Source organism: Narcine bancroftii, chromosome 6 (genome assembly GCF_036971445.1).
Source record: "Narcine bancroftii isolate sNarBan1 chromosome 6, sNarBan1.hap1, whole genome shotgun sequence".
Classification (NCBI taxonomy): domain Eukaryota; kingdom Metazoa; phylum Chordata; class Chondrichthyes; order Torpediniformes; family Narcinidae; genus Narcine; species Narcine bancroftii.
The window spans coordinates 31982869-32010864 of record NC_091474.1 but is presented as its reverse complement, the minus strand read 5'-3'; the positions used below and the strand labels follow the sequence as shown (position 1 = coordinate 32010864).

General features: G+C 40.2%; 1 protein-coding gene and 1 long non-coding RNA gene across 2 annotated transcripts in view; both read left to right on the top strand.

The window, feature by feature from the left end:
• The window catches only part of LOC138735929 (teashirt homolog 2), a 491059-nt gene that overhangs the window by 15616 nt on the left and 447447 nt on the right, over positions 1–27996 (top strand). The window lies entirely within an intron of this gene.
• Positions 43–27313, top strand: LOC138737481 (uncharacterized). The gene is made up of 2 exons (XR_011340955.1): positions 43–128; positions 26513–27313. It is a non-coding gene; the product is annotated as an uncharacterized lncRNA (long non-coding RNA).

The following is a 27996-nucleotide window of genomic DNA, read 5'->3' as shown; positions in this document are numbered from 1 at the left end:
ACGGACTGTGTGATCTTTCTGTCAGGAATTCTAGAATCCAAGGGTATGAGTCCCAGTCAGGACAGGTTATACACCAGCCTCTGGAAATGATAGCATTAAACACCGAGCATATGAGGATCGTTCTCCAGGTGGGTCAGGATAGAATGGAGGGACAAGGCTATAGATCATCAGTGGAACAGTTCTGTCTGCAGGCAAATTGAAATAGGTCCAATGTCTCTAGAGGTGGGCTTTGATGTATTCCATTATCAAATGCCGAAGCATTTCATAATGGCGGAGGTCATTGTCACGGGGTGGTAGTAATTGAGGTCTCTACTTGTCGCCCTCGTCGATACTGGGACGATGGTGGTTGTCGTGAAACTGCAGGGATGATTGACTGCTGCAGTGATGTGTTGAAGATGTCTGTAAAGACCTCTGTCTTTGGTCTGTGTAGTCCTTCAGTACCCGATCAGATATGTTGTCTGATTCCACTGCCTTGTGTGGGTTCATCTTGGATAGGGTTCTCTCTTCGCATGGACCATGGCTATGTAGGGGGCCTGTTCATCAGGTGGACTTGGATCTTTATTTGGCGTCAGCATGTTCTTCTCATTGGGCCGGGTACAGATGATGTTCAGTCTGTCCAGTGGGGGGGGGCTTTGACTCGAAAGGTTGTCTTATTTTCTGTTATGACAAGTGAACTGTCATTCTCTTTTCCCCAGAGTAGGGGTGTCTAAGCTATAGTGTAAAAGTGCAAGGAGAAAGAGAAAGATTTCAAAATGACCCACAGGCAATGGAAGAGATAGTGATGTGCCTTTGGAATAAACAGCCAGAGGAAGCTGTAGAAATGGGTGCAATTACTACTTGTAAAAGGTATTTAGAGGTACACGGATAGAAAATGTTCCAATTGATATAGGCAAAATTTGGGCAAATCAGACCAGTTCAGGAAGACAACCTGGTTAGGCTTGGATGAGTTCAGCCAAAGAGGCTGTTTCTGTATTCAAAGCTCTTATGATTCTATTGAATCGATATTGGAATCCTAATGACCCTCAGAAATCCTTTGCCTGCTACTTTAAGAATTCAACTGCACTGATTATTATGCATCGTGAGTGAATCCTTATTCATTTACTGAAAAAGCTTCTGACATCTGTTTTTGATGGTCTGCAGCTCACCACAATATATTTTGTGAGGACTTGATTTATTTATCTGTTGCTCCACTATGGAGATATCTCAACTGGAGAAGACAACTCCAGGCATGTCCTGCTAAGCTCTTCTATGTGAGCCTTAGAAGTTCACCCACTGCCTCACCCTCAACCTTGCGCACATGATCACCTTCCTGACATTTACTGCACCAATGAGAATATACAGCTCTTGTTCAGTAAACCTGGGGCTCTTTTCCCTCTGTCTGACAGTTTTTATCTCCACTACTGTTGTGGTGTGTGCTATTATTATCAGTTTGCCACAGAGGGCGTACCTTTAAGAACTGATGCCAGCCATAGTGAGTGTCCCTTTTAATGACAGCTGCTCATATTTGTCTTCCGAGCATTGACAATTTCATTCACCAAACGCTGGTGGAATTCAATTTCTGGACACCAATATTTCCATTTATAAGTAGCCGCTGGCAATCTGTTTCACATATGCCCCATCTTACCTTTTGTCTTGACAATGTAAATGAAGATGAGAGTTGCAGTTCGGACTATGCAAGCTCTTTAACACAGAAAAAGTAACAAGCTTTCCAAGAGCTTTAAGTATCCAATCCCAAAGACCATTCTAACTTTGTTCATTGATTATAATGCTCCTCTTCACATCCTTCGGCTCCAGATCTGCCCCATGTTCTAAATTCCTGTATTTTCTGTATGGAAAAAGTCATAGTTCATCCCCTTTCACAGCTGGATAATTACAGGCTTTCCATTCTTTCCTCATAACGCTTGTACTTTTATCTTGTCTTGAATATTTCCATTATGTCTGTGACCAAAGATTTGGCACAGTGTGACCAGTGAATAATACAGTTTAAATATGACAACCTCTGTCTTTACAAAAGTAATAATGTTCATCTTTAGAGTTTCAATGTTCAGTTGCTGATTTGCAATAGTTTTTAATGGATGTGTTATGTGATGTTTCCTGGATACAACAATTAACTGTGAACATTTCCACTGGCACCTTGTCCCAGGAATTAACGGTTAACCGGTTAAGGAACCAGTGGAAAAGGAAGACAATTAGCACGCCAATGTCAAATCAGGCCAGGGATTGATGGGCTCTACCCCTACCAGCGTGCTGGTTAAACCAGTGGAAAAAGGACAATTTCCATCCATTCAATTCGAAGGTAGACTCTCCAATCCCCGGGGATGAGTTGAGTTCAGTGGAAAGCACCCAGTGTCCCTGTTAAAGGTGACCCAATGGAAACAGCATAAATGGCTTCCTATCCCAGGACACTGCACTGGGATGCCAGTGGAAAAAGGGTTTCTTTTTTGCAAGAAAGCATTTTTTCTGAGTCACTTTTATTCTTTTCATTTGTCTTTATCACTTTGCCGCTATTGCATTAATTTGCAGATTTCATCAATGTTTAGGACATCCTGACTATAGCTTTTTCTCTTGTATCGTCTATTGCCTTAAATTCATCAATTGTTGGTCATACTAATTGTGGTATTCAGTTAATGAAAAGAATTTCAAAAGCACAGAACTGTATCCAGGTACAATATAGTCCAACATGTATATATTTAGTTATTCAGTAATTTGGTCCGTAATTGGGACCAAAAGATTGTTCACAACTTGGATTGGTTGTAAGTTGGATTTGCATATCTTAACGAGGTATTAAAGCAATTTTTCAAAGCAATTTTCAATAAATGAATCTTAAATGAAGAATCTCAGCATATGTACAGGTTTTTTTTAATTTTAGTTGTAAGTGTGGGTAGACATAACTTGCAAGGTTGTAAGTTGAGGATCAATATCACTACTATTGACTGTTAATGGAGTCTCTATTCAACTAACGTCAACATATTCTCTGAAAGGATCCTTTACTCCCTGATTCATTTGTCTTAATTATTTTGAATCTGATTGAATTTGAATCGGAATATCTCGACTGATATCCTTTAGTAGTTGTTGTACGAGTTGGAGAAATTTGTTGAGTTTGGTGATTGCTTATTTTTGAAGCTAATGAAAAGATTTAGATTGGCCTAACCCTTCAAGGGTTATTGCTGGACTTGGCTTCACATCGTGTACTTACAAAATAATTTCTGGAGTCCCCAATAGAACAAATTTTTAATCTTTGTTGACACTATCCAAAGGGAAGAGGGAAAAAAGCGGCTAACTTTATGGCATTTATATTTGCGTAATGATCTTTCAGAAATAATGGATTCTGGCATGGAACCAGTGAAATGGAAGATCGTGAATGTCACTCCACTGTTTAAGAAGGGAGGGAGGGTGGCAGTAAAAAGGAAATTTTAGACCTATTAGGCTGACGTCGTTGGTTAGGAAGCTGTTGGAGTCGATTGTCAAGGCTGAGGTTACTGAATACTTGGAGGCGCATGGCAAGATAAGCCCAAATCATCATGCTTTCCTTAAAGGAAAATCATGCCTGACAATTTTTTTTTAAGAGATCACATGTAGGATGGACAGGGGAGATGCAGTGGATGTTGTGTATTTGGACTTTCAAAGAGCCTTTGACCAGGTGCCACACATGAGGCGGCTTTTAACAAGATGAGAGTCCTTGGAATTACAGGAAGGATTCTAGCATGGGTAGAGCATTGGTTAGCTGATTGGCAGAAAACCAAGATTGGAAATAAAGGGATCCTATTCTGGTTGGCTACCGGTTATGAATAGTTTTCTGCAGGGGTTGATTTGGTGCTGCTTTTTAAAAAAAAAACATATATAAATGATTTGGATTTGGAATTGATGGCTTTGTGGGAAAATTTGCAGATGATACCAAAATAAGTGGTAGGACAGGTGATGACAGAAAGACTGCAGAGAAACACGGATAGATGAGGAGAATGGGCGAGAGGTGGTAGATGAAATGCAATGTTGAAAAGTGTATGGAGATACACCTTGGTCGAAAAAATAGATGGGCCGACTATTCTTTAGCTGAAGAGAAAATTCAGAATTTCAGAGTTGCAAAGGAATTCGGGAGTCCTCATACAGGATACTCTAAAGGTTAACCTCCAGGTTGAATCGGTGGTGAAGAAGGCAAATGCAATGCTGGCATTCATTTCTGAGGAATAGCATGTAAGAGCAGGGATGAAATGTTGAGACGCCACAGAGCACTGGTCAGACCTCATTTGGAGTACTGTGTACAGTTCTGGGTGCCTTATTTGAGAATGGATGTGCTGACATTGGAAAGGGCTCAGAGAAGATTTACAATAATGATACCAGGAATTAAATGGTTAGCATTTGAGAAACGTTTGTCAGTTCTTGGACTACTTTTGGAGTACAGAAGGATGAGGGGGTACCTCATAAAGACATTTCAAATGCTGAAAGGCCTGGACAGAGAAGATGTGGCAAGGTTGTTCCCCAAGGATGGTAGGAGAGTCTTGGACAAGAGGGCACAACTTCAGGATAAATGGGCATCAATTTAAAAAAGAGATGTTGAGAAAATTATTTATCTAGTCTGTGGAACTTGTGGCCTCAGGCAGTGTTAGTGAGAGTTCATTGGGAGTATTTAAAGCAGAGATTGACTGGTATTTGATTAATCATGGCATTAAGGGTTATGGAAAGAGGGCCAGTGAGTGGTGTGGTGAGTGGGATGATGATTCAGCTCATGATATAATGGTACAGCAAACTCGATGAACCGATTGGCTTACTTCAGTATCTATAATCTTGTGATCTTGTTTATTTTTCCTTTTCTTCTCTGACTCCAACTTCCTTTGTGCGGTTGAACTGCACGTGTGATTATCATTGGGAAGACTGGAGACATTATTCTTGGATTCCTGCTCCTTTGCTTGAGGCTACTCAATCTTGAAGGCTTTGTGAATCAGAGCTGAGTTTCGAAACAACATAGCTTATTTCCAACTCCACCTCTTTCTTTTTTGTGTTTTTCTCACCACCTCCACTATTAACTAATTAATCTGTTGCCAATACTAATGTGCATATCTTTGACACCTTGAAACTTAAATCTTCCAAATTATACCAAGCAGGTCTTTTATGATCTACCTTAATCCATAGTTTGCTTCCTCGGATGTGCCTTCGACTGAAAATGCTAACTGTGATTCTTTTTCCACAGTTGCTGACTGACCTGTTGAGTGTTTCGAGCATTTTTTTTTGGTTTTAATTTGCTTCCTCCAAGTGCTGCACATTCATCCATGTTCACCAGTCCATACTACAGTGGCCAACTGATTTGAATCCTTGCACAGGGAATCCTTCGGTCATAAATGACCGACTTAAGAAAATTCAACTTTACACAAATTGTCACATACATTTGAAAACATTTTACAAGCTAGTCATAATTTTGCACTACTGTGTTTCATGGTATTCATTAATAATTGGATACTGTATGTATTTCATTAATTGTGGATAATTATTCAATGGCATATGGATAAATAGAACTTGTGTCATCAGTGGGCTGGCTGTACTGAATTTCTCCACAAACTCATCCCACACTGACTAATTTCTTTCAGCTTTATAACTTTACCTGGTTGGAAGTCTCCATTTCTCTTGTATCTTGCCCAATTATCCCATTCCTACTCCTCCACTCTATGCTTTTGGGAATGTCCACAACCCACAAAGTTCCAGAATCTTTCTGTCTCTATTCATTTTCTGGTTAAAAACCCTCAGTGAAATGCATACTTTTGGTAGCATTTGGCTACCTCTTTGATGCCTTTCATCGTCATACCTGTAATATAAACTATCGAAATGCTGCGGACCAGATCATAAAAGAAGCTTTCTTTTGTCTACGAAAGAGTTAAAATGACATGTACTTCACATCTGATGAATTTTCCACAGACAAAATAACAGCTTTTTTTCCCCATCCCATTAGGATTAATTCCCTAATCATGCACCTGGCCAAGGACCACACTCACAAGTGAATGCCCGTCAGGAAATCTTGCTCCACTGGCCCATCTGTTTCATTGAATGTCAGAAGAATTGGGCTGTGGGTCCGAAGCTTCCCAAATTGCCCATCCTTTGGTTGATGGACAATTTTCTGGGATGAAAATGCTATTTTTTGCCAGGGTTGAAAATTGACTCTGCAGTATTTGTACATAATATTTAGTGATAAACATAATCACAACTGAGTTTAACTGGGAGGCTTTTAAAATCTAAGCCACCAGCTCTTCTGTAGGATACCTCATACTCTTTCATTTAGTATGACACATTTGATCTTGTGTTTGCTGTGAGTTTTTTAAATAGTGGGTCTGGTCTTGCAGTGGACTTACCTCGGTCTTTAGCTTCTAAAGAATAGGGTTTAGCTGTGGTTCTTCCCATGTGATTAGGAAAACAGCAATGTGGAAAATTTAAAGCTCAAGAATTTACAGCACCCTCTAACATACCACAGAGATTTGGTAAGACTGGTCAGTACTTTCTTTTTATTGATTATAGATGTTCCACAGTGATTTGACATGTTACATGCCAATCAGTTTTCACTCCCAGGTTTAAATAATTTCCTCAAAGCACATTAAAGTTAATTGTGTTAAAATACTCCATAATTCTGCGCAAGAACTTGGGAACCACAAATTGTTCTTCAATGCCTTCACCAACAACCTGTAGAAAGTACAATTAGATCAATTTTGCTGTAAACTGAATTCTCCTGTCATGTAATTCTCCAAAATTATCTAATTTGATAGCCTTCATCTTTTGCTTTTCTGACCTTTATTCTAATAATTATTGATCTTGATCTCAGTGCCTTTTCATGAGGTTTGAATGCACATTTCACAATTTTGTTGTTCAGAATAATATTTACTTTCCTTGTGTGGTCTGCATACCTTGGGTAAGAGAAAATGGAGAACAGAAACAGCAAAAAATATTCTAAAGCATTTTTACCAGGCGGAGATCCAAAAATGTCAAGTTCTGGAACTCAAGCTTTGTGCTTCTATTTAACTGTGAAGTTGATGGATTTTTGACAGGTTTATAGCTGACAAGTTCCATGGCTAGTCAAGCAGTGCAATTATGTTTGAGTTAATTTGATATAATCAAGTTGATGTTATGCAGTCCCACTTGACTCAGGCAGTACATGCAGTCAATTTTCTACTGAAGGTTATAAGTAAGAATTGAAATTTTAGCTAATCCCATCACTGGAGGAAAAAAATAATCTCTTGCTCCGTCGCTTGTCTCAAGTTTATTGTGTTTTCTAAAATAGTACTGAAAAAAAGGCAGGTAATACCTCAGGTAGTCTGATTATCCATAACTATGGAGGGGAATGTTTTACTATTAGTGAGCAAGGTAATAAATGCTGCAACACAATACGTCTTGAAATGTTCATTTTACTATAGTCAAACTGGCAGGGGCTGTCTCTTCTGAATTAAGCTGAGCATGCATGCTTAAGAAAGCATGTCATGGGAACAAGCTTAGGGGAGTCTGGCGGCTGCAGTCTACACTGCCTTTCCAGATGTGCTCAGTACTCATGCATTAACTAACAGCAGGGAGTTTGGGTTGATGTAGGTTTACCATGTTTAAATCCACAGGATAAATTTTACATAGAAACATGTTTATGGCCCAGATCATATATTGAACAATCACAGAAAAATAGCTCTACTTTCCAGATAAAAATTAAAAATGTTCCCCTTCCGGCAGCTTTCATGATAACAAAAACACTCTGCGGGCAAGAAAGGCTTGACCCAGAAGTCAGTCAGCAGCTTCTGATAAGGTTGAGGACAGACAAAGGGCATGAAAATGGCAGGAATCTGAATCTGAATTTACTCTCCTACTGTGGAAATTCTTTTCTGAAATTTTAAATACTCTTTGCTTTTGTTGTAGCATGTAGTAATGAGAGGAATTGTATAATAAAATAGTTCTTGAGACTTTATTTCACAAAGAACTATGGAATAGTAGAGTGCAGAAACGACCCCATCGGCCCACCTTGACTATCCCGACCACGATGCCTATTTATCTTCATTCTATTTGCTCATATTTGGCTGATATCGCTCCATGCTTTTCTATCCCAGCACTTGTCCAAATGTTGCACATCTATTTGCCTTCACACCTTCTCTGACAACATGTTGCAGGATTCTACGTTTTCTGGTCCAAACTAGATAATAGAGGAAGAAACTGTCAGTATGTGATTCAACTCAAAAGGGATCCTGTTTTGATTAATGACATGACCCTGTCTCCCAAACTTTTTAACCTTTTGCAGCAACAACTCAAAACTAAGCTTAAATATGTTTTATACAGTCAATTTGCATCCAGTGAGAATTACATCAAACTCTGCATTTATAATTTGCAGTCCAGTAGCATTCCTTTATGTGAAAAGACTTTCTAAAGAAAGGCATCTTCCAGTAAATGATGTGATCCCTGATGGTCTCGTGGCAGAATGTTGCTGGTCTTCCTCCACAGGTCTTACTCTCTCAGGAGTTTTAAAAGACTTGCTGCGCTGCACAAGGCGCCCTCTTTCAGAAAGAACATGAAACCTTCCTCTCTTTTCCATTGTAACTTTCATGGTTATAAAGTATTTTAGGCATCTCAAGGCCATGAAAGTTACAATGGAAGTGCAAGTGATTTTTTGTTTGTTTGTTAAGGTTTGTTTAAATTCACTTTTTACATCAGTGTTTTTACCTATGTATATTTGGTATGTATATAGTTGCCCATTCAGAGCCAGCTCTTCAGTGCTTGACATCTTGTTTTGCGGAAACTGCCAAAATGTTTGGCCTGGAAGTCAGCCTGAAGAAAACTGAGGTCCTCCATCAGCCAGCTCCCCACCATGACTACCAGTCCCCCCACATCTCCATCAGGCACACTGAACTCAAAACGGTCAACCAGTTTACCTATCTTGGCTGCACCATTTCATCGGATGCAAGGATCGACAACGAGATAGACAACAGACTCGCCAAGGCAAATAGCGCCTTTGGAAGACTACACAAAAGAGTCTGGAAAAACAACCAACTGAAAAACCTCACAAAGATTAGCGTATACAGACCCATTGTCATACCCACACTCCTGTTCGGCTCCGAATCATGGGTCCTCTACCGGCATCACCTACAGCTCCTAGAACGCTTCCAAAAGCGTTGTCTCCGCTCCATCCTCAACATTCATTGGAGCGACTTCATCACCAACATCGAAATACTCGAGATGGCAGAGGCCGACAGCATCGAATCCACGCTGCTGAAGATCCAACTGCGCTGGGTAGGTCACGTCTCCAGAATGGAGGACCATCGCCTTCCCAAGATCATGTTATATGGCGAGCTCTCCACTGGCCACCGAGACAGAGGTGCACCAAGAAGAGGTACAAGGACTGCCTAAAGAAATCTCTTGGTGCCTGCCACATTGACCACCGCCAGTGGGCTGATATCGCCTCAAACCGTGCATCTTGACACCTCACAGTTTGGCGGGCAGCAACCTCCTTTGAAGAAGACCGCAGAGCCCACCTCACTGACAAAAGACAAAGGAGGAAAAACCCAACACCCAACCCCAACCAACCAATTTTCCCTTGCAACCGCTGCAACCGTGTCTGCCTGTCCCGCATCGGACTTGTCAGCCACCAACGAGCCTGCAGCTGACGTGGACATTACCCCTCCATAAATCTTCGTCCGCGAAGCCAAGCCAAAGAAGAAGAAGAAAGAAAGAAGAAGAAAGATTTGGAAGGATAAAGGGGCTGACCATTTTTTGCACAACGTAAAACGTCACATTTTCTACTCAAACATAAAATGTGATAGCTTTAGTGCAGTGATTTTCAAACTTTTTCTTTCCACTTGCATACCACTTTAAGTACTGTAATCCCTATGCCATAGGTGCTCTGTGATTAGTAAGGGATTACTTAAGGTGATATGTGAGTGGAAAGAAAAAAGTTTGAAAACCATTGCTTTAATCGTACCTCATTGACTCATTGTGTGCACGGTTTCATAACTCCAAAGCAAGTGGATAAGTGACCATTTTTTCTCAAGCAAAATATTTCTGTAATATTTAGGTCTAGAGCAGTGATTCTCAACCTTCCCTTCCCTCTCACATCCCACCTTAAGCAATCCTTTACTAATCACAGAGCACCTATGGCATAGGGAATACTTTAAGTGGTATATGAGTGGAAAGAAAAAGATTGAGGACCACTGTTTTAGTGCATTCAGTTGCTCTTAAAATGTTTTGGATCTTTGAACCTCAGGAGATATTGCAAGTTAATATGGGGAGTGGCTGGCATTTGTATGGTAAAGTTGAACTAAATATAAGAAATCGATTAAAGGTGCTATTTATCCAAAGAGTTGATCATTATCATGAGATGGAAATAAAACATTGTTTTCAAACTCAGGTCTCCGAATGTCAGCAGATTTGCTTTCAGATTTTTACATGGTTTGCTTCATTTACATTATTTCTCTAGTAGTAAAGTAATAAAATCTCTCTGCTCGTGATACTTTGCTTCCCTTTAGGAAAGGGAACCTCAAAAATGAATCTTGCACATGGCAGATCTTTGTAAGTAATTGTTTGAATTGTAAGACAAGGATAGTTCAGGAACGTAAGATGGCGCCGGTGTGGTGAGTCCTGTTTCAGAGTGAGGAGGTGCGATTGCGACATCGGACGCGCACCCGAGGAGGTTGGGGAGCGCAGGGACGAGCGCTCCATCCGTGAATGCGATCGCGAGCATGTTGGTGCGGCCAGTGGCATGGCAACCACTGGCGCAGGGTCAGAGGATCTACGCCTCCAGACCCTGACTGAACTGCACTACCCCCGACCGGGGGCAGGCTGTGGGAATGACTGGCCTCCGCCGGCCCGATCTGGGGGGGGGGGGGGGAGATTCAGACCTGCAGCAAAATGGGATGGGCAGAGATGGTCGCCATCGAGTATAAAGAGGAAGAATGTTGGAGGAAGAAAAGCCAAGCATGAAAAGATCAAATTTTATTAGAAAAATATCCCCCTAATTAAAAAACAAAACCAAAATTGGAATCAAAAGTTCGACTACCTTATTACATTGGTTAAACAATTATTTTGTCGTTATCTCCGCTCCTATACACTCAAATAAAAGTTAAGAGGATTTGGAAAGGATCAATTTGCATCATACGAAAATGATGAATAAATGGTCTCCATGTTTCTTCAAATTTAATGGAAGGGTCAATAATACCACTTCTGATTTCTTTCTAAGTTTAAACATATTATAGTTTGGGAAAACCATTCAAACGTAGGTGGTTTAGGATCTTTCCATTTGAGTAGAATGGATCTCCTGGCTATCAAAGTAACAAATACAATCATAAAACAAGTTGAAAGAGATAAGTGGCCAGAGTCCAAAACTGGTAGTCGAAAAGGTGCAGTAATAAGATGAGATTGTAGATCAATAAGCAAAACTACTGAAATAATATCAAAAATATCTTTCTAATATAATTTTTCAAGGAAGGGCAAGACCAATATTTAGTCGTCAGGGAAGCCACCTCAGAATGACATCTGTCACAGAAAGGGTTTATATGGCAGTAAAAATTAGCTATCTTATCCTTGGACATATGGGCCCTATGGACCACCTTAAACTGTATCAAAGAGTGTCGAGCACACATTGAAGAAGTGTTAACTAATTGGAGAATTTTCTCGCATGCCTCCAAGAGAAGGGTATCTGAAGTTCTCTTTCCCATTCATTCTTAATTTTATCAGCTATTACTGGATGTATTTTCAAGATCAAATCATAAATTGTTCCTATTAAACTCTTCTGAGAGTGGTTTAAACATAAAATTCTATCAGTAACTTCAATCCGATGTCGTACTGGAGAAGTAGATAAAGTGACATTTAAAAAGTTCTGAATCTGTAGACATTTGAAAAAATATATGATCTAGGCAAATTATATTTATTAGACAACTGATTGAAAGACGAGGCAGTTATCCATAAAGCATACTATTCCTTTCGACTCTCACACTCGCACACACAAGCACCCTTTTAAACAATCTTACATGCGTCTGTGTTAAGCTTTTCAGATCAGTGTTTAAGAGGTATTGCTTATGTTTGTAAAATATTTATTTACACATTGTCTTTGCCATTTCAAATCTCACTAGATGTGACAGAAGCTACAAGTTGACTTTAGTTCTTTTTGTCAAAAATAGTTGACGTGTCCATCTCAGTCTTTAAAAACTCTGGTGTAGTCATGTAAAGCTTGACAGTAAAATCTCATTGTTGCTTAGTTTCATAAAATGTTCTTCTTGATGGATGCATTTCGCAGTGGAGACTGCCTTCACCAATCATTCGCTCCAGATATCTATGATTCTGGCAAGTGATTAAAGAATGTACCTATTACATTGCAGACATTTTTTGCATTTTTAATTTAGAAAATTGTAACTCATTGCATTGCAAACATGTAATAAGGTTGAAATCTTGTCGGGTTAAATTAAATCCAGCTTTCCTCAATATAAATGAATCGTGCGTCAAATTTAATCCACAAAGATAACGTGTTCATTGCTGATGTGTGTTTCTTTTCTTTCAAATTGTCTTCTCTGATGCATGTGAACTGTTTGAGTCAACTGCAAGCATTATTTCTGTGAATGCAGGCAAAGTGGCAGCTCGTAAATGCTGTTAAGTTAATTTGATGTGCATCAAAATAAAGTTGACTCCAGTTTGAAATTGACTTGTGTCATGCATGTAAATGTGGTACATGTCAATATGTGTTTTTGTTTACCTGACTACCATTTTGTTGGAGTATTCCAGGAGTAAAATCAATTTGTCACATCTGAATCAAGGGTGCAGATTGCTCAGCAGTTAGGGCACTCATTTTAAAAGGCCTCTCCTTGTTCAATTTGAATGAATTGAAGCATTACCAAATGTAAATACTTCCAGAAGTTGAATACGATTTTAGATAAAATCAAAATAAATATTTTAAAACATCGTTGTTTCATCAAAAAGGAATGCCTGTTTTATTTTTTATTTAACTTTTTTTTGTTGGAGAAGATGAAAGCTGTTCGTGATGGTTTGTTGAAGAGAGCCTTGGGTTAGCTTGTGTAATGAAGATGTATGGATAGATAAACTCTGGAGTTTCAGTAGCCTTTAGGGATTGAGGAGTAAGTTGCACAGGAGTTTCATTTAGAGCAGATAAATGTGTAAATGTCCTCGGGTCAGGGATAAATGGTGAAAGTGCGCCGGAGTAGAAAAACATTGTGGTATCTTTGATCTTTACTCCGTTAAATAAATGGTGCTGCATCCAGAAATAGGTATTTTCTAACCAATCCATGCAATGAATGACCTTCAGGGTTCTAAATATTTGTGCTTGCTCATTTTTGTCAAGGTTTTAAATTGGTGGTTTGGACAATATTTTTACCGAATTATAATTGAACACTTACTGCTTAGTTACACTGTCTCGTCCTTGTGTTGGTGATCTTGTACTCATGAAAGACTGGGTTGAAATTTGCCTGATTTTATTTTTTTCTTGCTGGTCTTTGAGAGCACCTTTTGCCCATAATTCTGCATTGGATTTGGATTCTGGTTCTCTACCTGTTAAAGGACAGCATTTACTGAGCTTGTATAGCATTTCTGAGCACAAATAAAGTAGTCAATTCAAATATGTTATTGCAATATTTCATAAGTAGAATAGCTGAAGTTTCCAACATGTGTTTACAATGACAGTGGGAAGTTTTAGATAAGTCTCCATGCATTAGGTCCTTGTAAACTTTTTTTTTAAATATGCATAGTGGCAACACATATTGGAACAATCCTTTGTCAATTAGCATTTTTAAAAGGACATTATATATGAAGTGAGGTGTCTTGTGTGGTATATATCAACACTGTGCACATAATATAACTAGTGCGCTCTATGGGGATATGGAATGGGATTGGACAGCTACAGCTGAAGAGATGGAATTGGCACAGGCACAAAGAGGCACCATCTGTGCTGTGATTTCTGTGATGAATCTTGAGGTCTAGCTCTGCAAAATGATAGCCCTGGTGTAGGGCGGAAGAAGCAAGGATAGTTGGCCAAGTTTGCCCATGGTGAAATTGACATATTGAATTGAAAATAGAAATGTGACAATAAGAGTCGTTTATTGAGTCTCTGAACCTATTACATTTAGTGATATCACCTCAGACCTATCAAATAATACCATAATCCTTTCTTTTTGCCATTCTCATAAGGAAATATACAAGAAGGCTGTTAATGTTGTTCATTTTAAAGCTGGATGAATTTTGGATTTACAATTAGTATCAGATTTAACGTCAATTATAAAACAATAACCGAATTGCTGGAAATACTCAAGTTTTTTTTTGCAAAGAAATGGTGAACATGTCAGGTTGAAGATATCTTGGCAGAAAATTATTTTAATTTTTTTTGTCTTCATTGTTGCATTTTCATTAATACAAATGATGGAAGAGTATTCCTACTTCTGCATCCCTTTGTATGCAAAAGTGTGTTATAACTATATTCCTGAAAGGATGAGCTAAGAATTTTTAATTTTTAAAAGAAATTTAGACATACAGCACAGTAACAGGCCATTTCAGCCCATGAGTCCGTGCTGCCCAATTTACACCCCATTAACCTACTCCCCCATTACGTATTGAACGATGGGAGACCCTGGAGAAAATCCGCATAGACATGGGGAGAATGTATAAACCTTATGGACAGTGGGACTCAAACCCCGGCCCAGTCCAGATCTTTCTTCTTCTTTGGCTTGGCTTCGCGGACGAAGATTTATGGAGGGGTAATGTCCACGTCAGCTGCAGACTCGTTTGTGGCTGACAAGTCCGATGCGGGACAGGCAGACACGGTTGCAGTGGTTGCAGGGGAAAATTGGTTGGTTGGGGTTGGGTGTTGGGTTTTTCCTCCTTTGTCTTTTGTCAGTGAGGTGGGCTCTGCGGTCTTCTTCAAAGGAGGTTGCTGCCCGCCGAACTGTGAGGCGCCAAGATGCGCGATTTGAGGCGATATCAGCCCACTGGCGGTGGTCAATGTGGCAGGCACCAAGAGATTTCTTTAGACAGTCCTTGTACTTCTTCTTTGGTGCACCTCTGTCTCGGTGGCCAGTGGAGAGCTCGCCATAGAACACGATCTTGGGAAGGCGATGGTCCTTCATTCTGGAGACGTGACCTACACAGCGCAGTTTGATCTTCAGCAGCGTGGATTCGATGCTGTCGGCCTCTGCCATCTCGAGTATTTCGATGTTGGAGTTGAAGTCGCTCCAATGAATGTTGAGGATGGAGCGGAGACAATGCTGGTGGAAGCGTTCTAGGAGCCGTAGGTGATGCCGGTAGAGGACCCATGATTCGGAGCCGAACAGGAGTGTGGGTATGACAACGGCTCTGTATATGCTAATCTTTGTGAGGTTTCCCAGTTGGTTGTTTTTCCACACTCTTTTGTGTAGTCTTCCAAAGGCGCTATTTGCTTTGGCGAGTCTATCTCATTGTCAATCCTTGCATCCGATGAAATGGTGCAGCCGAGTTAGGTAAACTAGTTGACCGTTTTGAGTTTTGTGTGCCCGATGGAGATGTGGGGGGGCTTGTATTCATGGTGGGGAGCTGGCTGATGGAGGACCTCAGTTTTCTTCAGGCTGACTTCCAGGCCAAACATTTTGGCAGTTTCTGCAAAACAGGACGTCAAGCTCTGAATGGGCAACTAAAGCGGCATCGTCTGCAAAGAGTAGTTCACGGACAAGTTTCTCTTGTGTCTTGGTGTGAGCTTGCAGGCGCCTCAGATTGAAGAGACTGCCATCCGTGTGGTACCGGATGTAAACAGCGTCTTCATTGTTGTGGTCTTTCATGGCTTGTTTCAGCATCATGCTGGCACTGTAAAGGCATTGCGCTCACCACTAAGCCAACCATGTTGTCCCTTAATCTTAATCAGAGATACTCCAATCTTTGGAATGAAACACAAAAGTCTGCAGCCATCCTTGATATCTTGAAGATTTTTAACAAATGAAACTTTAATGTTCTTGGTTAAATGTGGCAGGCACCAAGAGATTTCTTTAGGCAGTCCTTGTCTTCATATTTGTATAATCTTCCCATATAACTGAAATAGTAGAATTGCTGTTATTCTGGCTAAATTTACCTGTGGTGTCTGAATTGGTTGCTGAATTCCAGTGTGGTTTAAGAGAAGTTTACCCACAGTATTAAACTCATGCCATTTCAATGAATGTTTTGATGTGAAAATACCCGACTGATTACACTGCAATCAAGCAATATGCAGATTTTTACCAGTATCTATCCTGGCATCTCAAGCAAGAAAAGTTGCATGTGATCTGAAGCACCTTGTTCCTGGTCATGGACTGACACGAGTCTTTCATCTCCTGAATATTGTCTTTACTTTTTGCTCAGATAAATGTATGTCTGAATGTACCAGAGCAGGAGATTGCATCAAAACCCATCTGTCAGAATTGTAAGCCAATGCTCATGTTCTGAATCTTGCTGTATAGGCTGATTATTCAGGCTGACTTTGTTAGCAATATGGGCATTTAGTCCAAGGTGCAATTAAGCAATGACTTAAATATCCAACAAAAAGTCAGGCAACTTCTGAAGTTGACTAAGTGCAGAAATGAAGGGGGTGCACAAGTAGTTTTCTCGTGAGAAAAGTCCTGCAGATACCTTATTTCCCAAGGGAATCAAGCTCTTTGTGTCCCATAGCCCAGTGATTTTTCAAGTTAAAGTTTATTATTATCCTCTAATTGTATAAAATACAACTGGACAAAATAGCATTCTTTGGTCCTCTATAAAAACATGCAAACACATGTTTACATTGTGATTTTTAAATACAGTACTGCAGCGAGGTCGCTATGCCCACAGTTAGGTTATAGCCCTAAGGCTGTAGCTCGAATCTGAAGGAGAAGAAAGACACACACATCAGTAGAGTGTATTCGACACCGAGTTTATTCAGTGGAAGCTCGGCTGCATCACAACTGGGGCGTGGCTTCAGTGGGTAGGCCGCCGATTGTTTACCCCAGATGCCTGGGACCCCTGCGATCCACTGGCGGTGATTGACCAGTTTCACTGCTCTGCTAGCGGCCAACGGAAACAGGTGTTTCAGCTCTCGCGATGTTGCCGCGTTCGACAGCCATATCCTGTGTCAGCCCAAGGCTGCTACAGTACATATATAAAACTAAATATTATTAAATAAATAGTAGAGGCTCAGCGGGTTTGTATAAGCAGTTTATATCGTTCAGCAGCCTCACTGCCTGTGGGAAGAAGCTGTTCCTCAGTCTGGTGATTCTGACTGATACTTCTGGATCTCTCTCCTGACAGAAAATGCTGGGGTAGTAGGGGTCCTTAACAATTTTGAGAGCCCTCTTCAGACAATGATCCTGGTAGATCTCATCAGTGAGGAGGAGGAGGGAAATCCAAATGATCCTCTCTGCTGCCCTTGTGGTCCTGTGGATTGACCTCCAATCCAATGCTCAACAGTAACCATGTCACACTGTGATGCAGCCAACCAGGATGCTCTCAATAAAGCTGTAGAAAGTTGAAAGGATAGTGACTGGTCGCCTTGTCCACCTTAGTCTTCTCAGGGAGAGCAGTCGTGGTCGCGGCTTCCTGACAAACGAGTAGATGTATATCCAGCATAGGTCACTACTTAAGTGGAATCTGAGGAACTTGGAACTCACTACCTCTCCATCTCTGAGCTATTAAAGTGTAATGGTGGGTGTTTCATCTTGTATTCATATGCATATGTTCTTAGACAACACATGGATGAAGGAAAAGTTTCTTTATTTTAAAGTTGATGTACACAGCACCATGAGGCATGCCGTGAGGCTGCAAGCCTCCATTACAGATCTAACATACTGCAATCTCCTGCTCTATGTCAGCCCCTGCTGGTAGCCAAGTATAATGAACGGTAGCTATAATCCTAAAGGCATTGCTAGTTGCATTGCAACCACAATCATTATCATTACATCTCCCTTTCGTAAAAGAAAAGTAGTTTACTTTTAACTAACATGTTTTCTTTGTATAACTCTGCAATTTTAACTTTAACACCAAGAACTTACATTTTCATTATTATCAACACTTTTAACATTTTTTAAACTTGTGTTTTTACATACACTAAAACTTGAAGAGCGAATAAGATAGCACTACTTCATTCTATAACAGGAGTCTTTAAATTTGCTCAATTAGTCTCTTAGGAGTATTCATGTGTCTTGTCGATCTCCTGGTTGATTGTCCTTGAATCTGAGTTGTTGCCTCAGACGATGTCTTCTCAGATATGCATTCAGATTGTTCAACAGTATCCGTCTGTCCGTCTACTGTGGCTGGTCCCATTTGAAGGTCTCGACGATTTCTTTGCAGAACAGCACCTTCATCTGTCTGAATGGTGTATGATCTTGGTTGGACTTCACTAAGGTCAATTCCCTTCTGAGTCTTTAGCCTTACCTGGTCACCAGTGTAGAGGTCCGGTAGGTTTTTTGTTCCTCCGTCAAAGTAAAACTTTTGCTTTTCTTTCTGTTGTTCTTTGAATTTCCTCACCTTCTCCCCCTCTTTTATTTTTAGGAAGTTCTCCTGAATGGGTATATTTGATCTTAGCCTACGCCCCATAAGGAGTTGTGCTGGTGTCGTGCAATATACTAGCATGCTCTGGTAGAAGTCTGTTCCACTGTCTTTTGCCTTGTACATCAGTCTTTTCACTATCTGTACTGATTTTTCCACTAGACCATTGGACTGTGGAAAATGAGGATTTGACGTGGTGTGTACAAGTCCCACTCTTTGGCAAACTGTCGGATCTTTAAATTGCAAAACTGGGTTCCATTGTCTGTGAAGACCTCGCTTGCCATGCCATGTCTGGAGAATATGGCTTTCATACCTGTTATTACAGTATCTGCAGTGGTAGTGTTCAGTTGACACACCTCTGGATACAGGGAGTAATAGTCTGTGACTACAAGATAGTCCTTCCCTTGACATTCGAATAGGTCAGTGCCTACCTTCTGGTAAGGTCTTTATGGTGCTGGGTGTGGCTTTAGTGGTTCTGCAGGATTGCCTGCTTGATATTTCCGGCATATTGTACAGTTTGACACTTGCTCATCATTGTTGATTCTTGGTCAGTACGTCACCTCTCATGCTCTTTTCTTATGCTTTTTGATTACGAGATGTCCTCCATGGATCCTTTTTAGCATCTCTTTTCTCAGACTCTTTGGGATAAGGATTTTACTTCCTTTGTAGATAATGTAGAGCAGTCCTACTTCATGTTGAGCTTCCATCCAAGATGGGTTTTTTCTCTCCATTGTCTCAGTGTTTCATCTTTGTTTGTCTCTGACTTTATGAGCTCCATTTTTGCATCTGATAAGGGCAGTGCATTTGTGATCATGTCCACGAAGGCATTCATTTCTTCATCCATTTTAGTGTTTGCAGCTCTAGACAATGTGTCTGCTGTGTACATTAGCTTACCCGGAGTGTACACTACATTCAGTGTATAGGGTTGCAGCCTAACCATCATTCTTTGTATTCTAAGTAGACATTCATTTAATGGCTTTTGGAACAATGCAATCAAGGGCTTACGGTCAGTCTCTATACTGATTGCTTGTCCTAACACAACTGATGAAATATTTCACATGCATATGAGATCCTGAGCAGCTCCTTTTCAATTTGAGTGTATCGCATCTCCATATCTCATTGAGCGTGATGCATAGGCAACGGGTTGCCAGTCATCATATTTTTGCAGAAGAACTGCACTGAGCCCACTATGTAATGTGTCTGATGATATCTTGATGGGTCTCACTGGGTTGTAAAACTCAGAACTGGTTTCTCTGTTTCTTTAGTTCGCTCCATAATTTTTCACGCTCATGGTTCCACTCCCATTCAATGTTCTTTTCTGTTGGTCTTCTTAATGGAGCCATCTTTTCTGAGAGGTTGGATATGAATTTACCCATATAGTTTACCATCCCATTAAACTTCTGTACGTCCTTTTTGCATTGTGGCCTTGGTATGTTCCCAGTGGCGGACACCTTTCTGGGATCTGGTCTGATGCCCTCACTGCCAGTAATATCTCCTACAAATGTTAGTTATGTCATCCTGAGCTGGCATTTCTCTCTATTCAGCTTCAGGTTTGCTTTCCTTGTTGCTTTCAGCACTTTCCTTATTGACTCATCATGCTCCATTCTCATAGTTCCCCATACAATGATGTCCTCCATTGAGGTATTAACTCCGTCCAGGTGCTCATAGACCATATGGATAGTTTTGTGATACACTTCAGGAACTGAGGTATTTCCGAATGGTAACCTTAGGAATCTGTATCTGCCAAATGGACTATTGAACGTGCACAGTCTTAAACTTGCTTCATTCAATTTTAACTTGCTGAAAAACTTAGCATTTGCAAACTACGACATGATTTATTCACGCTTCGGAAGCTTAAAGTGTTCTCTCTTTATTGCTCTGTTTAGATCTCTTGGATCCAGGTAAATTCTAAGCTTTCCATTCTTTTTATCCACAACAAGTCAAGTGAATTCATCCACTCCGTTGGCTCATCTATCTTCTGAATCACAATCAGGCTTCCATCCTGTCCAACTCTGCCTTTAGTTGCTTTGGAAACATAAATGGAACTTTTCTGCATGGGTGTATTATTGGTGGCACATGTTTATCCACTCTGATCGTGTGTTCTCCTGGAAGGCAGCCTAGACCCTGAAATAGGTATTGTACTCCTTCATAAGTTCATCATAGACTGTCTCTCTTTTGCCACTCTTTTTACCAGGTTCAGTTTCTCACAGACTCTTAAACCTAGTGTGGCCTATACATCTTTTAGTACCACAATGAATGTTAGCATGTGCTCTTTGTCCTTGAATCATGCATTCTCCTTGCACTGGCATATCAGTACCTGAATATCATGTCGCCTTCACTTTTGTTCCATACATCTTTCGTCTGGGGCTAATCCTCTTAAAATCAGTCTTTGATATTACATTAATTTGTGCTTCAGTATCTAATTTAACTGAAATGTATATGTCATTCACTTTTAATCTCAACATTCAGTCTCTATTTTCTTTCTTGTTTTCAGTCACAACATCTGCATAGAATTCTTCTATTTCTCTTTTATCTACTGCATGAACCTTGCTTTGTTGCACTTGGTTCCTACATCAATGGGCATAATGGTTGCTTTTTTGCACATATAGCATGTTTTACCATATGCTGGACACTTTTTTGGTAGGTGTTGTGTACCGCATTGACAACATGGCTTTCGATTATCCCTTTCATTTTTGTTCACTGGTCACGCCTCTCTTTCCACTTTGGCACGCTTTTTGTTGAACTGTTTATGTCTGTTCTTGATTACTGCATCCATATTGCAGCTAGTTTCATTGAACAGCTCTTTTGCCTGCGATTTTACAGTTTCTATAGCCCTACAGAGTGCTATGGTTTTTTTCCCAGGTCTAGATTTTGCTCTCTTAGACTATTATCTGGAATACCACAAGCAGGTATCAGTGAGTCGGTCACTCCATCAAATTCACACGGTTTGCTTCTGTTTCTCAATTTATTCAAGTTAAGGATGTTGGTGTTGTTGGCAAGATCAGGGTTAATGGATCAATCCTATTTGACCTGAAGAAATGACACTGACTTGCCTTCTTGAAATACTGCCCTCCTTTTGTGAAGGTAGCCCAATGACTGGAATATTTTTCCAATGGCAGCAGAGATAGAGTGGAAATTGTGAGGCTTGGTATTCTTATTTATTGGCTCATTTTGATCTATGTGAAGGAAGTTGTGTCCTAGGTGGCGCTGCAGCAAATGTCTCACTGGTTGATTAATGATAATTGGCTATTATCGTATACATTGTAGAATGTGCATGTGCACCGAAATTCTTGCTTGCTGCAGCCAAACTGATACCTTGTAAAAATAACTGCAAAACAACTACAATATTATAATTGAATTAAAAGAGACAATAAATTCTAAAAATGACAAATAATTAATATTCCATGGATAGATAATAACTGCTCATAGATAATAAATATTCAGCAGATCTTGTCAGTGACACGTGCAAGGTGTTGCCCATGCTGGGCACAGTCTTTAACGAAAGAATGAATGCTAAATGCAGTAAACAAGATAGCTGCTTTGCTTTTGATGGCACTGAGCATTTTGTGTATTGGTGATGCTCTCATCCTGTGATCAGGATGCCATTCCACTCCTTATTTGAACCAAGGGCCACACTTTGTGATATCCAGGGCCCAAGATGTTTGGCATTTGACCATAACCAATGCTGTTTTTTCAATATCTGATCCATGGTAGTGCAAAGTTTTCCACTCAATTCCCATTGACTTTTTCCAGGGCTTCTTGAATGTGATCATACATTACCCTGACATCAACAGTAGCTGCTCACCTTTCCAAAGGAACTCCATTTTTCTTTGTTTGCCTCCCATGTGGTCGCAGGGAGAACATGCAAACTTCAAGCAGCAACCCAGATCAGGAGTTAATCCAGGTCTCTGTTACTGTGAGACAGTGATGTAACCAGTGGCTTCACAGTGCCATCCCAAAGTTTGGGAGCTGATCTTTTTTGGTGAAAGTTAAAGTGAGCTCTGGTGAGAATATTCTTTAAGTATAAGTGTTAAATGCTACTGATGAGAAAATTCTGATCGGCAGTAATTAGGCAGGTCTTTTGGTAAATAGGTATATACACCTGGGCAATTTACCATGTACTTTATATTATCACTGGGAGATGCCAATATTGCAGTTGAACAGCTTGCAAGATGTGCACCTCATTGTGAAAGCTGTCCTCTCCAGCTTGGAACGATGTGGGTTCTCAGAAGCATTAAGATATTGAATGCTCAAAGTTGAGTGATATGTCATAGGGGCATTGATTTTTGGAACTTATTGCAAAAGCTTCACAAATCCTTGTTACAGTAAATAGGAGGAGATGCCGATTTGTGAAGATTGTTAGTTTAAAGTAGCTTATACTTCCTCATTAATGGTTACTCAGTCATTTTGGCAGACAAGGTTTCATGCCCTATTATTCATTTGATTGAATTTGTCTAAATCAGTGGTACTCAACCTTTTTTCTTTCCACTCACATATCACTTTAAGCATTCCTTATGCTATAGATGCTCTGTAATTAGTAAGGGATTGCTTAAGGTGGTATGTGGGTGGAAAGAAAAAGTTTGAAAACCACTGTTTTAATCATGCCTAATTGACTCGTTACGTGCACGGTTTCATAACTCCAAAGGAAATGGGCCAATGACAATTTTTCTCAAGCAAAATATTTCAGTAATAATAGGGTCTCAACCAAAAGATTTCAGTAACAATGGGGTCTCTAGTAGTGATTCTCAACCTTGCCTTCCCACTCACATACCACCTTAAGCAATCCTTTACTAACCACAGAGCACTGATGGCATAGGGATTACTTAAAGTGGTATGTGAATGGAAAGAAAGAGATTGAGAACCACTGGTCTAAATTGACTTTCTGCACATACTTATGGATGTAACAAAATGAAGACATCGAATAGTCTAAACAAAAATAACAAGGTTGTAATTTTAAAATGGTGCTTGTGGACCTAGATTAAGAGAGGTTGCAGGTTGAGCAATTCATATGGTGACTTTGGTTAATGGAAAAGCTTTTTTTTTGTTTCTTACCTTTGTTTGCTACCTGGAATCCTCAGTGGAAAATTACACATATGAATTGTGATGAAATCAGATTAAAGGTTTGAAGTGACACTTTTCACTGTGGAAAAACCTGACGACAAAGAGCTTGATCCTTGTGTAATGCAGCAGTGCACTGAGGAGTTAGCATGCAGCAGGAGAGGAAGGGAAGAAGACCCACTGCAAAAACATTTTGGACATTTCATCTCAATTTGCTACTGCGCAGTATTTATGGGCATCTTCTTGGCCAAGACCAAGGATAAATTGGGCTTTGCAAAATATCCAAAATCATATTGGCAATCTTTCAATCATGTTTTGACATTCTCATCTGGGGTTGAAAGAATGATCAAACAATTGGAAAAAGTTATGAAGAGTTTTTTAAAAATCCATTTTAGCTTTAAATATTTTTGTTAGAACTGATAGGTTCTACTAACATCAACGTTGGCGACAATCTGAAAGAATAACTAAATTTAATAGTGAACAAAAAGACTAACATATATAGAAATAAAACGTCACACTTGCATAAACAACTCAGGTTTATGGCTACATCTGAAATTAATCCAGTTGTGACAAGCTGTCAAATTCAGTAACTCCTCCATATCATTATTCTTCCAGTGGAGTCATCTGGTTGTCCAGCCAAGGGCTTTTTTCAATGCAGAAATTGATGGAAGTGTGTTGATAACCATCTCCAATATCTTAATTTGGATCCACACAAGAAATGTAACTGTTTTCAAAATATTGGACATTTTCCATATTGTTGGATATCAGTTGCAAAGGTAAATAAAGTCAGATTCTACAAAGCAGTTTCTTATTTCACATTTAAGAAAATAATTAATACTGCTAACTTTAACAAGCATACTGAATTATTATATCCAGTTATAGCCACTGACCAAACAGGTAACTGAGAATTTAAATATTTCAGGGAAAAGGAAAATTAGACTTTATTTTGGTTCATTGACTTGTGGGGAGAAATAAATGAGGGAGGATTTAAGTTGGTGGAATAATGAGTAGAATTAATGAAGAGGCTGTGAGAAAAGTCTTCACAATTAGCAAAGGAACTGGGACTTCGGAAGCATTTACTTGCAAACTGTTGGGTCACTATTTGCTGACGAATTCTCCTTACATATGGAGTACCTGATGGGAAATGAGGCCTCACATTTACTCGCACGATGTTGATTCAGGAGCAAAATATAAGTGCACTTCAACAAAGTGAGTCAAACGACTTTATCAAAGGACAAAACTGATCATACTTCGTACTGAAATTTTAAATCAGCAGGTTCTCAATAGGCCTTTTCACCCCACCGTGTAAAATGGGGATTTCTGGGAAATTTCCACAGACCCAGGTAATTTCCCCTGGCCACCCTCTCCCTATGGTGTGAATCGACAAATGGTTAAGCAGGGGAAGCATCATGACATCAGCGCTTGCGTACTGTATCACTGGTTGCAGCCATTTCCCCATTTTCTCCGCGAAAAAAAAAGTTTTTGTTTCTCCAGCGTTTGCAAGCCACCATTCAAAATGATGCTTCCCTGCCTCATTATTGCAAAACAGAGTTGCAGGGCAACTCTCATTAAGTCAGTCTCATCGGCCATTACTGTGCAATCCAACTTCCAGTAGGAATTCCTGTGAGTGCGTAATTCATCACTCACTATGTCATTGTTGGGGTGGGAACCCCGTCCCCCCAAATTGCTGGGGAGAGCAAGTTTCAGGGTATTTGGACTGCAGTGTGAAAGGCCCAGGAGATTCTGTCTTCCCAGGAATTTCACCCGGGTCCAGGTAGGGTCACCACTCGCCTGCGGTGTGAAAACACCTAAGTCTCAAACCATGAATTTGTGTCATTTAATCAGCATTTTTAAATCCATGATTTAAAAATAATTTAAATTTGATATTATAGTATGACTAAAATCCAACCTGATGCATAATGCCATAAAATGGGTGGCCAGAGGGGATAAGGACTCAGTGTAATGTGTGCCTCCCAGGAACTTGCAGGTCTGCTTTACATCGGCAATAGGACATGCTAATGTAAATCAGCGCATTCCTAAACACCAGATGTCCATTCCCTACAGATACCCACATTACTTTTTTTTCCTGACAGTTCAGTTCAGATGATGGTTCGCTTCTCTTAACTGAATTCCACAACACAACAGTTGTCATATTTGATTTGTCATATTCAATTAAGTTTATTTGTAATACCATGAACAGTTTGACAGCTTCAAATAAGCAGAAGAGAATGATGCACAAGTTTCCATTTTTAAAATTTAGACTATATTGGCCAACAAAAAGGGTACTACCTTTTTCAAGTGTATCATCTGGATAAAATAACATTTGACAGCACTCAGATGTCACTTGAAGTTTTAGTGCATTAAGCAAGTGCTTCTGCATACCAGGAAGTACTGGAACTACTAGTGTCGAGAATTTTACCCTGCCAGTGGTGTGACTGCATTTTAAGTGTTGTAGATCATTTACATTTTTTTTTCAGGCCATTTAAAATATACAGTAAAGCCACGAACCTTCCTGTTGTAGAGACAATTCCCCCCCCCCTTCCACTCCCCCCCCCAAAATATATTTATATTCAATTAAAATTATATGCAAAACAAGTCCAGTGCCTAATCGTATCCTTGGAGTCATAACATATGTTCCCATTGCTGTTCCTTCTCTAATTTTGCCACCATTGTGGCTCCTTGAGGTTTCTCCTCCGTCTGTTTTTTTTTTTCAGGGACTTTCCCCTCATTTCTCAGCCCCTCAATGCCCTGTAGCGGAAGGATACTGGACTGTGGTCCTTCCCTGCAAAGTCTTCGTGTTGGCTGAGACAAGCCTCAGTACATTCCTCAGCACACACTCCTGCAGCCTGGAATGTGCCAGATGGCAACATTCCCTCACTGGCATCATTTAAAATAGTGGAAAATGCCTTCTTACTAATTGCAGGATGATTTCACTCAATGAAAGTGAAATTGATGAGTCCTCTTCTAATTTAATTTTATTTTTAATATTTTAATTTAGACATTCTGCATGGTTACAGGCCCTTTCGTACCACAAGCCTATATCACCCAATTACACCCATTTGACCTACAATCCTGCTACGTTTTGAACGATAAAGAGGAAGCCGAAGAACTGGAAGAAACCCACACAGACATGGGGAGAACGTGCAAGCTATTTACAGACAGTACTAGATTTGAACCCTGGTTTCTGGCACTGGAACAGCATTGGCTAACTGCTACACCAAGCATGCCACCCTAGTGTAAACTCCCAGCTGCCTTTACCTATGAAAGCTTTTGATCATGACCACTTTTGGTTTCAAATTAGGTTTTCATTAAACATTAATTCAGTCCATATATTGAAGCTTATATCATTGTTGGTTCAGTTTGCTAAATAACAGATGCAATAATCTTAAGGCTGTCTAGGTTTAGCCCTTTGGTGTATGTAAAGAGCACTTCAGTAAAAATATAGATATGAGCATCTTGGAGTTTATTAAACACTTTTTAATCAGGAAATCAGAGCATGGGAACAACATGATTCACGTGACAAGAAAAATCTTCAGAAAAATAGTTGGAGGTTATCTAATCACAAGGTACATCACAACAAAATGTAATTTCCTCTTGTAATTTAATTACTAAAGGAGTATGTATTAATTAGGATTGTTTTCGTTTATAGAATTGTTATCATTTGGTGCCTAATTCTTTGCCTTTTCTTATCAACAGGACTTTGTCAGCTCTAAAGTTATGTCATATCAATATGCTTGGTGTACAACAAAGAGCTAATTGTTTCAAAGGCATTGTCGAATAAACAACAGGTGTAACATTTGCATAGTGCCCTTCTCCCTGCACTTCAAGCACATCCTGTCCTTTTCCTGGCAGCGTTTTCGGGGATGCTTTGGTTATGGCTGCAAAAGTAGCACTTCGGGTGCTCCTGTGAGACTGTGGCTGTGATGGGTTTGCTCATCGAACTTGGTACCAGGTTGTTGGCCTGTGAACCCGAGTCCTAAGATGATGGCCCACATGCAGACCCTGCACCATTCTCCGAGTGTGCTTCTTTGTTAAGGAGGGCGATCTCCAATGCTTTCACGAGGTTGATCGCCCCTCTTAAGTCGAACTTACTCTTCTCGAGTAGCCTCTGGCACATGTAGTCTGACCTGACGCCTGTGGCATAGGCATCCTGGATCACGTCCTCCATATTTTGGGCGGCTGACACCGACTGGAAGTTGAATGCTTGTGCAAGGCCATGCAGGGCCCGGAGGAACTTGTTGCTCAATTCACCCAGTCGCTGTCAGCGGGTAGCCAACATGTGCCTGACATCAACTTTCTCCCTTTTCTGGTCCTTGAGTATGTCATTGCTTCCGGGTATGTTGAGGCATCCCTGATCATCGGGAACACTCGATGGTCTGACCCAGGAGAAGAGTAGGTGGAGCCACGACTCCGGTGGAGTTCTGTAGAAAGACCACAAAGCAGCACAGCCAGAGTTCAAAGCAGTCTGAAGCTTCTGGCGAT